At 33.4% G+C, this 16,376-nt stretch overlaps 1 pseudogene; it reads right to left on the bottom strand.

Moving 5' to 3' along the window:
- Window positions 1–394: 394 nt before the first annotated feature.
- Window positions 395–13,945, bottom strand: LOC116136794 (annotated as a pseudogene).
- Between the last annotated feature and the right edge of the window lie 2,431 nt (window positions 13,946–16,376).

Consider the following 16,376-nt stretch of genomic DNA (forward strand, 5'->3'; position numbering starts at 1 on the left):
ATCTGCCCATCCTCATCCTGAACAATTACTCTCATCCGCTTTCTTTTGCTGGTGAAATCCAACAAATTGAGAATTTTGTACTCTTTGCAAGATTCCCAAAAGAAATTAAGATGCTACGACACTAAAAATTCAAGTGAAATAAAAAATTGGAAAAAAAGCTCCACATGGAAAATTATTCATTTATATCCTCACCTTTGAGTTGGCTGTCCTGAAGAATGATATATTTCACGGATAAACACACTGGATTGAGTTCTTTTACAAAACTCAAAACCAAACTCCCTAGCAGCAATAAGAAAAGCCCCTTCGTTGGGTGACTCTGCTTCGTATGTGACATCGCCAGTCTCTTCATTATCAGCGAACAACAATATATTAAGGCATTCTGGATTAGAAGATATCAAGTAACAGAAACCTTGTAAACAGGCCGGTTCCCAGCAGGAGATATTGGGCCCTCAACCCTTTTTCCAGGCAGAAGAAGCTGAAGGGCAGCCTCAAATGCTGCATAACAAGCAATTATTTTCCAAGCCATAATAGTGGGTCTTGGCCATATATCTACAAATCCTTGCAGCCCACGATGGTGGAAGACGAGGAGTAACGAACTATTGCTGTCTTCTTGCCGTAACAGTTGGTCTTCTTGTTGTTGGATGTTATTGGATCGCTCAGAGGTCCATTGTATCCGACTCTATTGCTTCCAGGATTGTTGTCTGTCTCCGACCACGATTCGTGCCAGCTGTGATGACTCTCTTGGATTTCCATTTTCAACTTTCTCCGAATATCTTCTCAGGATTTCTTCATTTTATTGGCTCTTCCTGGAATAATGAGGCTCAGCTCATCAAGATAAGTGTACTAGAGAGAAAAAAAAATTTAGGAAGAGGAGCTTCACATGACAGTGGTGGAAGATTGATTCTAGGGCAACTTTGAGAGAGATTTCTAATTTAAGGGAAGAAGAGAGTTCGATTCAGATGATTTTGTTTTGGGAGAGAGATTAGATTTAGGGGGATCTGAAATTTTGGGTTTTTTTTTTAAATTTGGGGGAAAATTGTGTGGTTTTTTAATGATGTGGCAAATGATGTAGCAGTGCCACGTCATGATGTGAAAGAATAATGTGAGAAGATAATGTAAGCCTAGTATTACTGAAATTTTAATAGCTGGGATGAATCCAACCAAAACACAAAGTCCAATACCATTTGAAATCTCGTTAAATGATATAACTAGTTTTCTTAAAGGAGTGGGAATATCACCAGCGGCAAAAAGAAAAAAAAAAAATTAAACTATCATTTTATTTGCTCTTTGGTATTGATTTTTCCTTACACTAGTGCAGTAGTACTGTACTATATAGTTCAACTCAACTGGTCAAAAATGAAATATTCACGAGATTCAAACAAATAAAGTTTAGTGTTATATCCAAGAAAAAAAGCCCAAATGCTAAATTCGAGGCTAGTCACTTTGGTAATGGGTCACATGTTATGAATAGCTCCAGGCCCAAATATTTGAAGTTAATTGTATAAGGAAGTTATTTCCCACTACTTTGGCGGTTCCTCACCCACAAATTAGGCAAAGCTAAAGTAAATAAGTAAAGTTGTATGTTTTCATACTACAATAATAGAAAAAATGTTTTCTATTTTTTTAATAACCCTAATTAGTTTTTTTAAATAATTTATAACTTATTTATATGTTTTCATACTTCAAATTTAAAAATAGAAAAAATATAGGATACTCGGAACCGCTCACCCCTTGTCCCAACTCAAATTGAGAACGTTATGGACTGGGCCTCCTATCCATTTGGAAACCTAGGTCAATCGCCAGCAACAGTTTGCAGGGTTTATTTTGTTAAAATGACTAGACTTTTTAACGCCAATTTGTAACACAAATTGATAATTAATGTTTAGTTGCCATAAAAAATAAGTAAAGCTAATTTCTCATTCAGGTCCATTCGATTATATTGAATTAAAGGCTAAGAATTTATGTGACAAATTTGTGTTACGATAGCCTAACTTTTTGTTAGAATATAAATAAATTAAATTTTATGTCTAAACTAATTTTAATTTTATCTAAATTTTTAATAAACGTTGACCTAGATTTTTTTAATTGAAAATTTCAGTCCTTTTTATTTCATTATTAAGTCATAACAAAGCATTGGGAGAAGTTATAATGTAGAAAAAGTGATTTTGCTTTTGTTGAGCTTCAATCACCCAACTAATAGCCAAACTGATCACAAGTTCATAAAATAAAAACTTTGAAACCAATTTAAATTAATAATCTTTTTGACAACACTAAAGATGAAATACGTATAACTATTATTGTAAAAGAAAAAGATTTTACACTCAGTTTTGAAGTTATTAGGATCAAAATCATAGTGAAGTAAAATAATTTATTATCAGTCTCATTAACACTTAACATTCATAATTTCACTAATAAATGTAAAATAATGTATAAGTTATTTTTCATTATCTATTTTATAAAAACACAAAACCATGGATGCGTTTGGCTTATTATTTTTACCCATATTCCCAATCCTATTCCCCAAATATTGTTTGACACATTATTCTAGAAATATTAGTCTATTTTTTAATTACTTTTAGAACCCTTAAGTTTATTAATTTCATTAAATACCCCCAGAAAAAAGTTTAAAAATTAACAAAAACACCCCTACCCAACAATACTTGCCAGATTCCGGCAACCACCACCGATGGTAGCCGGAATCTCTCACAATAGTTACACCACCGACGGAAATGGTTGGTAATTCACTGATCTGGCCTTTTCCGGACAGATCTAGTCAACGATGACCATATCTTTAGGCGTCGATGGAATTTTTCGGCCGTGGATGGCCACATCCGGTCTTAGATCTGGTCTTTTTCGGTCAGATCTGTGGTGGATTTGACTGAAAAATGCCATATCGATCAAATACCTGCCAGATCCGACCGGTATGTGTCCTTAAAAAAATTTTCGACCAGATTCCGGCAGTGGTGGCTGGAATCTGGCACTGCGGGTGGTAGGGGTGTTTTTCTCATTTTACAATATTTTAATATATTGGGGTGTTTATAAATTAGCAAACCTAGGGGGTTTTTTGATAAATTTTTAAATTTTACCTCGTAATACTCCCTTATCCAACTACCCAATATTATTCCCAAAATCATATCCAAAATAATAAACCAAACGCACCCCATGATTTTAACCCTTAGACCATCTCCAACTACTATCACCAAATTGATGCAACTTTCACACCATTTTATTATTGCATTAAATATCATACAAAAATTAATATTCTTTAGAATATTCTCTTTCTTTTTCTTTTTATTAATTCTCAACAATGAATATATTTCACTAATTATTTTTGTATATGTTAATTAAATATTAGGAATAATATATTTTATTAATTAACCACTAATGATAACTTAGAATATTATACTAATTTAAGTAAACTAAGCATCTATTAAATCAAGTAAACATTACATTTAAATTTAATATACATTTAATTTAGTTTGAGTTATTGAAGTTTAATATTTGCATTGTAATTAAGTTGTGTTTTCAATTTTCATAATTTTTTGAATTATATAATTAGTATAAATTCATTATTATAAATAATAATCAAATTAACATAAATATAAATTAAAAAAATAAATAACAAAAATAAGGAAATGAAAGATGTTTTAGTATGAATGAATAGTGTCAGAGTTTGGTTTGAGCAAAATTTGAACAACATCTTGAAGTTTTACACTAATTTGGTGTCCCATTAGAAATGCCCTTAGACTATCTCTAATCACAAACATCAAACAAATTAGTGCAACAACTTCACACCATTTTACTATTGTATCTCCAACCCATTGCATAAAAAAGAATATTCCTTAGAATATTATTTTTCTTTTTCTTTCTATTAATTATCAACAATTAATTTATTTCACTAATTTTTTTTGTATATACTAATTAAATATTGAGAATAATATGTTTTATTAATCAACTACTAATAATAACTTAGAATATTGTACTAATTTAATAAAATTAAGCATGTATTAAATCAAGTAAACATTACATTCAATACTAAAAAAAAAAAAAAAAAACCATTACATCTAAAGTTGGTCAAGGACCGGTCCCAAGCGGGCCTGGGACCGTTTGGGACTAGTCCCATTTGGGACCAGTCGCTCACCTCCCATTTGGGACCTGTCACTCATGGGCCTTGGACCGTTTGGGACTAGTCCCATTTGGGACCAGTCGCTCATGGGCTTGGGACCGTCCCAGGTACATGAGTAATTTCAGGACCCAAATCGATCCCTAGGACTAGTCCTAAATTGATAGGTCCGGTCCTATAGACCTGCAAAATTTCATTTTACCTTCCAATCTTTTTTTTTTATATATTTTAGGGGTGAAATGAAATTACGTAGGGGGGTTTATGTAATTTTTAGGGGTAGATTAGTAAGTTTTTAAAAGTTTAATTAATTTTAAAAAATAATAAAATAATAAATAAATTAATGGTTAATTTTAACATAAATGTAATATTCACACAATCACACATTCACGCTTCACAAATAAACAATTAAATAATTTTTTTTTATTAAATTATTCATCTTCATCGTTAACAATATTTAAATAATTAAAATCTGTGTTCCTAAAGAGTTCGAGTAGTTCGGGATCTTCAGGGTGCTGTTGTAGTCTTCTCTCTACATGAGTCCAATCCTGTAAACACGTTATCACTTCAAGCATCTCATCGGTTAAAGAGCATCTTCTGTCTTCAACAATCCGACCATTTATTGAAAATGCTGACTTGGATGCAATTATAGAAACCAGTACAAATAAAATGTCACGTGCCATTTGGGCTACAATAGGGAATCAACTTTAATGTTAGTTCCACCATTGAAGCACATCCATCTCACGTTTTTCCTTCTTCATCATGTAGGACATGTCCATTTATAGGTAACGATTCAACTCATTTGGTCCATGTATGTATGAGCTAGAGCTGCTACTTTTGTCATGTTCCATATATGTCCACATGCTCGATCCTTGATGGAGGTCTTCATCAAGGTCCTGATCGTCTCTCTTGGACGTTCCATTTCCACTTCCATTGTACCTGTTCTAATATAAAGAAAAAAAGCTTTCCAATTTTTGCTTAAAGTCTGTCAAATAAGACATATAATCATGTCCTAAATGCTAGTCTATCTCAGTAATTATACATTTAACTACGTGTAATTTAAACCTAGAATCTATAACAAGGCCCAATCCATATAAGAATGGAATATCTAACCAATATTTCTCATATTTTTCTTCCATCTTTAAAACAATTTCTATTAAAACATCATTATATCTATATTTAGCAAAAGTTTTAGAAATTTGAAGTAAAATATATAACGCTAAATTAGTAGTCGGATAATAAATACCACTTGATGTATTAGTGAAATCATAAAAAATGTTAAGAAATGAATAAAAAAGTTCACAAACCGCCCAATCATCATAGCTGACAACTTCCTCTGGATGGTTCTTCCAATTGACGAAATCTATAATTTGTCTTGCGATTGGCAAAGCTTTTTCCAATATCAAGTAGGTGGAGTTCCAACGGATAGGCATGCCCGTACATAACTTCAAAGGTTGAACCAGTGGGTCCTCTTGCCTATAATATTTGCCACACTCCTGCCATCTTTTGTTGCTACCGCTGACGATAAATCCGATAGTGGTGCGCATCCTCTCCATCTTCAAATGTATAGCATCTAAACATGCTTTAACAATCAAATTGATGATGTGGCAAATACATCTCTTGTGAAAAAATTTACATTCACCACGCAGATCCAATCTCTTTTCAAATGAAGAGATTGTCGCGGTGTTAGCAGCTGCATTATCAAGCGTTAGCGCTACAACTCTATCAGTTAATACATATTTTTGCAAAACTTCAAGAATTGTAAAATAAATAGTGTCAGCACTATGTTTTTCATATAATGGTTTAAAACCTATCAATTTTTGTTGTAAACCCCAACTATGATCTAAGAAATGTATTGTGACAGTTAAAAATTTTATTTTTGATCTACAAGCCCATATGTCTGATATAAGTGCAATAGATATATTCCTAAAATTTTGAAATTCGTTTTTAAGTTTATTATTTATTTTGTTATAAAGTTTTAGTATATCTCTTATATTTGTACTTCTACTGACAGGGGTATATGCTGGACAAAATGCAGTTTTAATCATGAGAATAAAATAAGGATTTTCAGATAAACAAATGGGAGAGTCCATAGCAACTATGAATCTTGTTATTTCCTCTCATGCAACATGTGTATTGTATTGTCATGTTGAGAGAGTTGAAGATTGTGGATTAAAATTAAGTTGAGCTTGAATTTGCCTACCTAATTCGGTTGAAGATGCACCGGACAACTGTGTTATTTTGGGATGCTTCTTCTCTAAGTGTCGTCGCACCGTCAAAGTCCCATTCTCAGCGCCAATAATGGTTTCATAGAAATTACATACCCCACACGATTCTTCCGCCTCCCTATTTTTCTTTAGCCATTTTGATTTGGTGAAGTGTTACCATACATCGGACACGACCCTTTTTGACGTTAGAGGGGTTGGGCCATGCATGTGCCCGTTGAGTCGTAGCTCGCTTTTGTTTGACTGCACCTCGTCTCAGCCGAATGTGGTTGTTGAATTGTAGTTGTTGCCTCTGGAGGAAATGGTGAAAATGGATCAAACCCTTTCATTTCTTCGGTGGATGGAGCGTAAAACTCATTTGGGGATGATCATCCGAATGCATTATTTCAGGAATCCATTATGAATTTATGATAAAATAATAAATAATTAAAATGAAAAAAATTAAATAATAATATGAATTAGAGATGATATTGAAAAATAGAAAAAAAATGAATAATATAAATAAATAAATTATAATATGAATAAATTATAAATATAAATATAAATTGAATGAGAATTTGATTGCATATTTGGAGTAGAGAGTAGAGAGATTGAGTGGTGTGGAAAAAATGAGAAATTTAAAGGATATTTATAGTGTAGCATTTCATTCCCACCACACCCTGCACCCCCCCCCCCCCCCCCCCCCCCCAAAAAAAAATGATCGTTAACTGCCAGCCAACGACTATTAAATGCAAAAAAATTTTAACTTTTTTAATTTTTTTTAAATTTGAAAATTTTTTTTAACCCCTACAATTTCTGTCTTCAAAATTTATGGGGGGGTTCATGTAATTATTTAGGGGGCTAAAACTAATAAACCAAAAAGGTTTGGGCCCGGGCCTTGGAGGAGGGGCAAGTGGAGGGACTGATCCCTCCTCTTTAGGTTTGGACTAGTTTTGGGACTAGGCCTACTAGGACCGAGTTTTTGGACCTGGTCCCAAATGCCCAGCTCTAATTACATCTAATATAAAATGCCACAAAACAATATAAAAACAACAAAATAAAAGTAAAATTCCATTTTGATAGTAATTTAATTTTCCGAATTAGTATATTCTTTCCACAAATAATCATTTAATGTACTTCGAAGAGTATGGTGACCCTTTGTATCCTTGATTTGTCTATGTTGAGTGAGAAAATTTTGAAATTGGGCATTTTCATCTACCACAATTTCAACTTCGGGAGTTGGTGCTTCCATCTGATTCTCAATCAGTGCATCAAGATCATGATCATCCTCGATTATCATGTTATGCATAATAATACACACATTCATTATATCATGTAATACATTTTATTCCCAAAAATGTGTTGGTTCTACTGTAATTGCAAACCGTGATTGGAGAACTCCAAACGCATGTTCCACGTCTTTTCTACATCTTTCTTGTTTCATTGCAAATAATTTTTTTTGAGGCCATGTGGGTCGTGAATAGTTTTTACATGAATAGACTATTTTGGGTATATACCATCAGCTAAATAATAATTCATATTATACTCTTTTCCTTTAATGATATAATGAGCAAGATGAGCAATACCTTGAGCAAGGTTGGCAAATAGATGAGATGTCTCCAACACATTATTTTTATTGTTGGAACCTAACAAACCAAAAAATGCATGCCATATCCAAAGATCATAATCAGCTATAGTCTAAAAAATAATAGTTGGGGATCCATTACGACCAGCATATTGTCCTACCCAAGCCGTTGGACAATTTTTTCAATTCTAGTGCATACAATTTAGACTACCCAACATTCTTGGAAAGCCATGTTGTTCACCAATATGAAGTAGCTTGGCAACATCATTAGCATTAGGTGATGTTAGATACCGCTTTGCAAATACCTCAACAGCAGGATGAAAAAATCTCTTCAAACTCTCAATTGTTGTAGACTTGCCTAGTTTAATATACTCATCAGAAGCATCTGCCGATAGACAATATGCAAACATCTGGAACATGACTGTTATTTTTTGAAAAGTAGACAATCCAAGTGTACTGATCCTATACCTTTGGTGTACAAAGTAGTTATCATGATCTTTCACAACATCAACAATATAAATGAATAAACTTCAAGATATTCGAAATCGTCGACAAAGCATGGAATCATTATACAGTGGATTATCAGCAAAATAATCGTTGAATAGATTGTAATCAACATTTTCCTGGTCGCAATTGTTGACTATATGGCCAGGAATTGATATTCTATGAGTCACCTAGTTGTTTTGTTGATTGAGATAATGAACAAGGAGGACGTTGTTGTTAGCTCTCACATGAAGGATTGCTTCTTGCTCTGCATTAATCGTTTCAGCATCATATATCAATTGCACATCATCATTTTCACTATCGAAAAATGAAGATGAATTAGAAGATGCTAAATGAGATGGACCTCCAACATTGAAATTAATCTTTGTCAATAGGTAAGTTGACTGATTTGAAAGTTAGTTTGGTGTGAGTTAAAAAAAAATATTTTATATGATAAAAAAACAATTTGTCTCATTCAAAAAGATGTATTATTCATTTAAGCTTTTGAGATTTGTGATTATTTCAAAAGATGTATTGTTTATTCAAGCTTTTCAGATTTGAGTCTTATTTCAAAAGATGTATTGTCTATTCAAACTTTTCAGATTTGTGTCTTATTTCAAAAGATGTATTGTCCATTCAAGTTTTTCATATTTGTGTCTTATTTCAAAAGAGGTATTATCCATTTAAGCTTTTGAGATTTGTAGCTTATTTCAAAAAGATGTATTGTTCATTCAAGCTTTAGAGATTTGTATCTTATTTCAAAAGATGTATTGTCGATTCAAGCTTTTGATATAAAATAACATACAACACATTAGTTTTGAACAAATCTCTTATACATCCTCTTGAAAAAAAAAAAACATATATCTTCTACATTTGTGTTAAAAAATGGCTACACAATGAAGTTCTTCACACAGAAATGAAGAAGACATGCATCTATGTCATATTATCTTGATGTTTCTCAAAACCCGATTTTAGGTATAAACCAATCTAGCGATCAAATATGGTCTTGAGTTGAGAATGACTATAACAATTCCAAACTTGTGTTTCTCACTTAGGTTCGATACAAAAGATCTTTGCAAAGTCGAATGCAATTGATCTTTAAAGCTATTGGCAAATTGAGGGGATGCCTGCGTTAAATTGAAAATATGAATCCAAGTGGTGCTTCTGAGCAAGATATTATGAGTATTTGTTACATTTAATTTTTTTTATCTAATTGATTTTAACGTTACATATATATCATTTTGTAGTTGATTCGAGCCAAAATGTTACTAGCACAAGATAAAAGTTACAAGAAAGGTTTTAGATTTGATCATGTGTGGCCTATAGTTAAGGATATTGAAACATTTATAGATAATCTTAACGCTGTAAAAGTATTTCAAAGGCAAATTGGTAGGTTTGTATCATCAGAATCAGACACTCTCACTTTAGAGTTTCCCAATCGGTGTCTCCTAGGCTGTCATCATTTTCTCTAAATATAAATGATGAGGACATTGACGGTACTTTAGCTCAATGACCCATTGGGGGTGAAGAAAGAAAAATTAGAAAGGAAAAATGATAAAGAAGTTTCAACAATTATTGAAACCATTAAAGAAGAAATTGACAGCTCGCTGAAATTTTCAATAAGGGTAGCTTAGAGAGGACATAAAATTACTAAATTCAAATGAAAAAATTGGCTTTGGTAGAATATTGGGAAGATAACAAAATCTTATTTAAGGATTTGAATTCCATAACAAATCCGAGCTTGCTGAGTTTTTTTAAAATGAGCAATCAAGAATTATGCAAAAAAGAGCTCCACAACAAGGGTAAGGATTTCAAAATACCTCTAGTTCTTTAGGCCAATATTTTGATAATCTTTGAGGATTTGAACTAATCTACTGGATTACTAAATTGTTATTCTAGTTTATGTTGTATTTTCTTTTAATTTTTGTACTTTTAAATTAGTGTTAATTTATTTTGAGTTATTGAAGTTTAATATTTGCATTGTAATGAAGTTTTGTTTTTAATTTTTCATCATATTTTGAATTATATAATTATTATAAATATTAATATAAATAATAATCAAATTAAAATAAATAACAAAAATAAGGATATAAATGTGATAAAATTTAATTTAAAGGCTAAAATGTAAGGTTTATTTTGAAAAAGAAAAGAAAAAGGACTACATTGAAAAGTGGAAAAATCATTTGGTGTTTTGGTGTGGATGAGTAGTGCCACACCAAATTTGGTGAATTTGGTGTGGCACTATTCATGTACACCAATTTGGTGTGACTGTTACAGTTGGGTTGGAGCAACATTTGGACATTATTTCGGTGTTTTACACGAATTTGGTGTCTCATTAGGGATTATTTGGTTTTAAAAAAGGGGATTGAATTTAGATATCCAGTATTTTTGCAAAGTCAATCCGAAAATTTGGATATTTTAATATTACAATTCGAATCTGATCCAAATTTTTAGTTATCTGGTTTTTTCAGATTAGATTGAATCAGATAGTGGATATGGATTGGATATCATATTTTTTTTCACACCCCTAATTTGAACTGAAAATCATCTCAATTGATAAATTATGTAAACATTTTCTAAATTTAAGGGGGATAAATCCTATTATGGGAAAATGGATGCAAGTGGCAGAGTACGAATTTGTTTAGAAACCTATCGTACTTGCCTCTTGCTTTCGTGGAAAGGAAAACAACAAGAGGTGGCCAACATGACCACATTTCTTGCCCAATCCCACTCACATAAGGCGAGTAGGAAGTGGCTAAAAGCCACCCCCTGCTCACCTAAAAAGAGCGCATCTAGGACGAGCATAAAATAGCCAAACGCCACCCTCTCCTAATCGAAAGAGAGCTCAACTAGGGTGAGCATAAAGTGTCTAAAAGTCGCTCCCTGCTCGCCTGAAAAGAGCCCACTTTGGGCGACTAGGAAGTGGGACTAGAAGGCGCCCTTTGCTTGCCCCAAGGGAGTCCACCTAGGGCGAGCAGAAAATGGCTCAACGCCACCCCTTTGCTTGGCCAAAGGGAGCCTTGCTCTAATGACCTTGACCACACAAAGAGAGAAAGTGGTTAACTCTCCCACCTTGGTTGTCTCTTTCCCTTTTGAACTTTTAGGGTAACCTTAAGGGTTTGGACAAGAACATGACAGACGGTGAGGTGCTAATAGACAAAGTTCAAACTTGGTAGTCACGAAAGGTTAATCCTTAGATGGTACATCTGTCACCCTTAGAGGGAGCATGTACCACCATGCAAAAAGAGGAATGAAGGACCTAGTACATAACCAATTGTGCAAGAGGGATATCTTGTGGTCCCTCCTTATCACAACCTATAGTCCACATGTTCAGATCCCAATGACAAAACCCTAGGAAGATCTATACCTCCATTATCCCTTAGGGGACACGTGGGAGAGTCCTAGTAATGCGAGACACGTGGAGGGACCCTGGTGGCATGATCCAAAAGGAATACAAACCCTAAGTGTATATAAGGTAAAAGTTTGTTCCATCTAAGATAAGTTCATTCAAACTCATTATTGTTAAGCCACTTTTCCTCTCATAACCCCTATGGTTCATCTTTTTCGTCTACACAATAACTCCATTATTATCACCATTGTTTATCCTCTGGTGAACTCCATGTTAACTTGAGTGCTGAAGAGCCCACACTAGTGACTACCCCAATCGGCTTGAGCCTCTAACCTCATTCTCCATTTGCTGTGCAAGAATCCTAGTAGCTCCAAGAGAAGAACCACCATTGAAACCATCGCAGAACCACTGTTAAACACCATCCTCCTAATGACCCTTACCACCTTCTACTCATTAACGCCACAAGATGTTTTCAGGTGTTAACAAATCTTAATATTATAAAATGTAAGACCATAAATAATTATCTGAAACCTTAGAATATATAATGTCTTTCTTAGTAAACAAATTAGACTTAGCAAATCTAGTTGAAGGAAAATCAATGCAGCTCCAAATAAAAAGTTATATCAGCACATATTCTACACTGACAACTTTTGTTGTAGACATTTTAAATGTTAATTAAGAAAGACCTCATAGTTTAATTCTTAAACTATTCATTGAGCTTTTAGTTTTGACTTTTGAGTACACTTATATTTACACCTCACAATTTCAAAAATTCATAAGAGTTCACTCCCAACACAATTACCCTTTTTATTTTTCCTTATTGAGTAGGATAAAAAGGATATCTAAATAAAGCCCCATATATTTGGTGCTCTAGTAGATACCACCCGTCACATAAAAAAGTGCATTGGGTAGCCACAACATTATTGACAGGGACCAAAATGTTACTAAAAAATTCTTCAAAACTAAAGTGTTACTTAAGCCAAATCTTAGGGAAGAACATCGGCGAAGCCAAAAAAATTATTTGGGGGAGGCCAAAATGTAATCTTCAATAGAGAGGCCACATGGGAAGATACATTTATAGGGTCCAAAGTGTTAAGTTCAAAACCCCAAAGTGTAAAAAAAAATGAATTTATAGGACCAAAGCAATAAATTTTTATATTAAATTAAAAAAAAAAAATTGTAGGCCACCCTAGGCTTGAACGTAGGTCCAACCTTGGGGATGAAATTGTTAGTTTTCCTAAGTTTTATAATTTTTGTAAGAGTAAACAACATGTTCCCACCCAAGGTTAAGTGAAATGGAAATTTCCTACTTCTGGTTTCATAAATTCCAGTTTCCAACCCTTAAAGTAACATCGTTAGAAAATTTTAGGTTTTAACACAAATGTAGAGGATGCTATTACCAAACTGCCATCCCATTTTCTTCTTCTTCACTCGCTCCTCTTATATTATCAAACTACCCCCCCTCACCTTTCGCGCTTTAACACAAATGTAGAGTATTACCAAACTGTCATCCCATCTTCATCTCGCTCCTCCCATATTATCAACTGCCCTCCCCCCCCCCCCCCCCCCCCCCCCCCCCCCCCTCCCCCCTCTCCCACCTTCCGCACATGACTCTTCTTCTCTAGCTAGCGTTCGACCACCTGGCCAACCCTTGTGCCGATCGCCTCACCTGACACCGCTAACTACTTCCCCTCGACATCCCCACCAAAACCCTACCAGCATCTAGCCGCACCGCTCATCGTCTGTCACCCAAAAATCTTCTCTCGATCGTGCTGCGCAACTCACATCGTGACCTAACATTCCCCTATCGCACATCGCCACAATCAAGCCTACTGGTCGAACCTTGCCACCTAGCCACCTGTCGTGTGCCAATCGCGTGTCTCCTGTAGTTATGTTGCTTTGATTTTTGATTGAATCGGAGTTTGATTGAGTTGGTTGTGTGATTGGATCGAAGTTTAGTTGAATTTGATTTCTATTTGGCAGCGTGATTCGTTTGTGATTATTTGCGTAACTTACCTCACTATCAGCAACCCCACTAGTGTCCCCTTTGCCTAACACCCAAGCTTGCACAACACCCTCCACCTGCTCGATAAATTGCCCCAACCAGGTGTTGTCATTAGCCCTCTACCTCCACTGCCGTTGCAGGATCGTGCCTTCCTCCCATCTTCATCTTCTTTATCTCCCTTTCCTCCTGTCTTGCTCATGTTCTTCATCCTCACCACGCATCATTTGGTCGAATTGCTGCTTGATGTTTGAAGAGATCAAGAGCCGAATTTATTGCTTGTAAATGAGTGTGAGTTTCGTTTCATAGCCATCTAGTTGGCCTAAACTTCATCTCTAAACCTACAATTTTAAAGATGTTTTGGATTCACCATTTTACCCTTTGTTATATTAAACAATTTTCTGTTAATTTAAAGGTGAAAATCTAGAATTATTAAATCAGGATTCAGGGGTGGGAACTTGCCATTTCGCTTGATCTTAGGTGGGAACGTTGTTTACTCTTTTGCTAATGAGCCTAGTTAGTAGATTCATGAATAAAAGGCGAATTATACACCGAGCCATACAATTCATTTATAATTTGCAAATTTTTGTATTTTATTAGCACATCCGTATTATTCGCGAACTATATGCCTCAGTTGTTTTATTTGCGAATTATTCGTATTATTGCCGTATTCTATCAGTATTATTTGCGAATTATTCGTATTATTGCCTTATTTTATCAATACAACTGTATTATTCGCGAATTAAATACTTTACATTTGAAATGTTATATTGATTTTAATCAAGTGGTCCATGAAAAGTGTTAAAACCAAGATTGATATTACCGTATTTTTTAAAACATATTATTGACAATATATCATATTAAACCCGTATATACCCGTGTCATATTTTTTCAGTATCTAAATTTTATAGTCAAATTTTTACAAACATATTTTTTATCATTTGTCATATCATACTCATAAAATTTGTATACTTTTTTTGTCATACCCCTATTTAATAACTAGGCTAATGAGTGTAGTTTCCGGTGCCTTCACAGTTCACACTTCAATAGGCAGCTCCTAGGAAAGGATGGGCCAGACGTAGGGAAAATTCAAAAGTGTACGGGCAATTTAAATACGAATATCAATTTGAAATGGAAGGATTAATTACGTGGTTTGTTCAATTAGACTTCTAACTATAATAGTCAACTAAATCTACCAATCGTTGGCCCGTTAAAGAGGAATCCTATGATCTTAAAGAGACATAATTAGTTACATAGATTTCCATAATTATGTTAGGTAAACGAATAACTATTTATCTTGCTTTCAAATTAAATGTTAGCCAAACAATAATACTATATATAAAATTCAATCAATCCAGATAATTTCTTTTTGAGCTTTTATTTATGCTAGTTCACTTGCGTTCTTAAAAATTGACCAAAATGTGTAATTTCATGATCACAAGTTTTTTTCAGTAACAAAATACACAAATGGGTATGCATGGTTTCAAAGTTTAAGTCAAATGATAATGATATGTTAGAAAATATCTGAAAACTTACGTAAAATGCTTGGAACAAAAAATAATATTCTTACTCAGTAGCTTGTAGAAAGAGAACAGAATGACAAGCTTTGATCTTAAATGAACACCATATTTCATAAGAAGTTACTGTGACAAACATTCAAGCACATCTATCACTCTATCAGTGTCATATTTCCCAAATATCTCAAACGATGGTCGCTTTTCGATAGCAACTCAAGCTAGGTTTCCAACGTCAAACTTTTCAAAATGCCTGTGGGCTTCTGGCTCATTTTCTCCTGTGCGTCAATGTTAAATGTTTCATTACACAACTTTTTTGTTGGGCGGCGCCTTATACCAAACAGTTACCTGACCTGAGCTCGCTGCACACCACCACCTTCCCTCTCAAATTAAATTAAATACCATTTTTATTATTTGTTATTATATGAAAACTTATCTAAAAAGCATAATAATTGAGTGGAATAGCTATCTGGTCTCCACATGCTAAGGGCATCTCCAACCCAATCTCAGAACACCAAAATGGTGTGAAAAATGTGCTTCAACCCAATGCTAAACTTATCTAGAAAGTATAATAATTTGTTGACGTGACACTGTTTATATAATATAAAATATATTTTATTTTCTTATTTTTGTATTTATGTTTATTTGATTATTATTTATATTAATATTTATAATAATATATTCATAATAATTATATAATTCAAAAAATGATAAAAAATCAAAAAATGATCGTAATATTGATGTAACGATTGAGAATCAGATGGAAGCGCCAACTTCTAAAGTTGAAATTATTATAGATAAACATGTTCGATTTCAAAATTTTCTTGCTTGACATAGACAAATTAAGGATACAGAGGTTTATCATGCTCTTCGAAATGCATTAATTGTTCATTTGTGGGAATAATATATTAATTCGAAAACTTAAATTACTATCAATATGAAATTTTACTTTTATGTTGTTGTCTTTTTTTTTTTTACATTTTATATTAGATGTAATATTTTTTTATATTAAATATAATGTTTATTTGATTAAATAAATGCTTAATTTTATTAAATTAGTATAATTTTTAAAGTAATTATTATTTAATAAAAATATCATTCTAAATATTTAATTAATTA

Source organism: Pistacia vera, unplaced genomic scaffold, assembly GCF_008641045.1.
Source record: "Pistacia vera cultivar Batoury unplaced genomic scaffold, PisVer_v2 Contig32, whole genome shotgun sequence".
In the NCBI taxonomy this organism is placed as follows: Eukaryota; Viridiplantae; Streptophyta; class Magnoliopsida; order Sapindales; family Anacardiaceae; genus Pistacia; species Pistacia vera.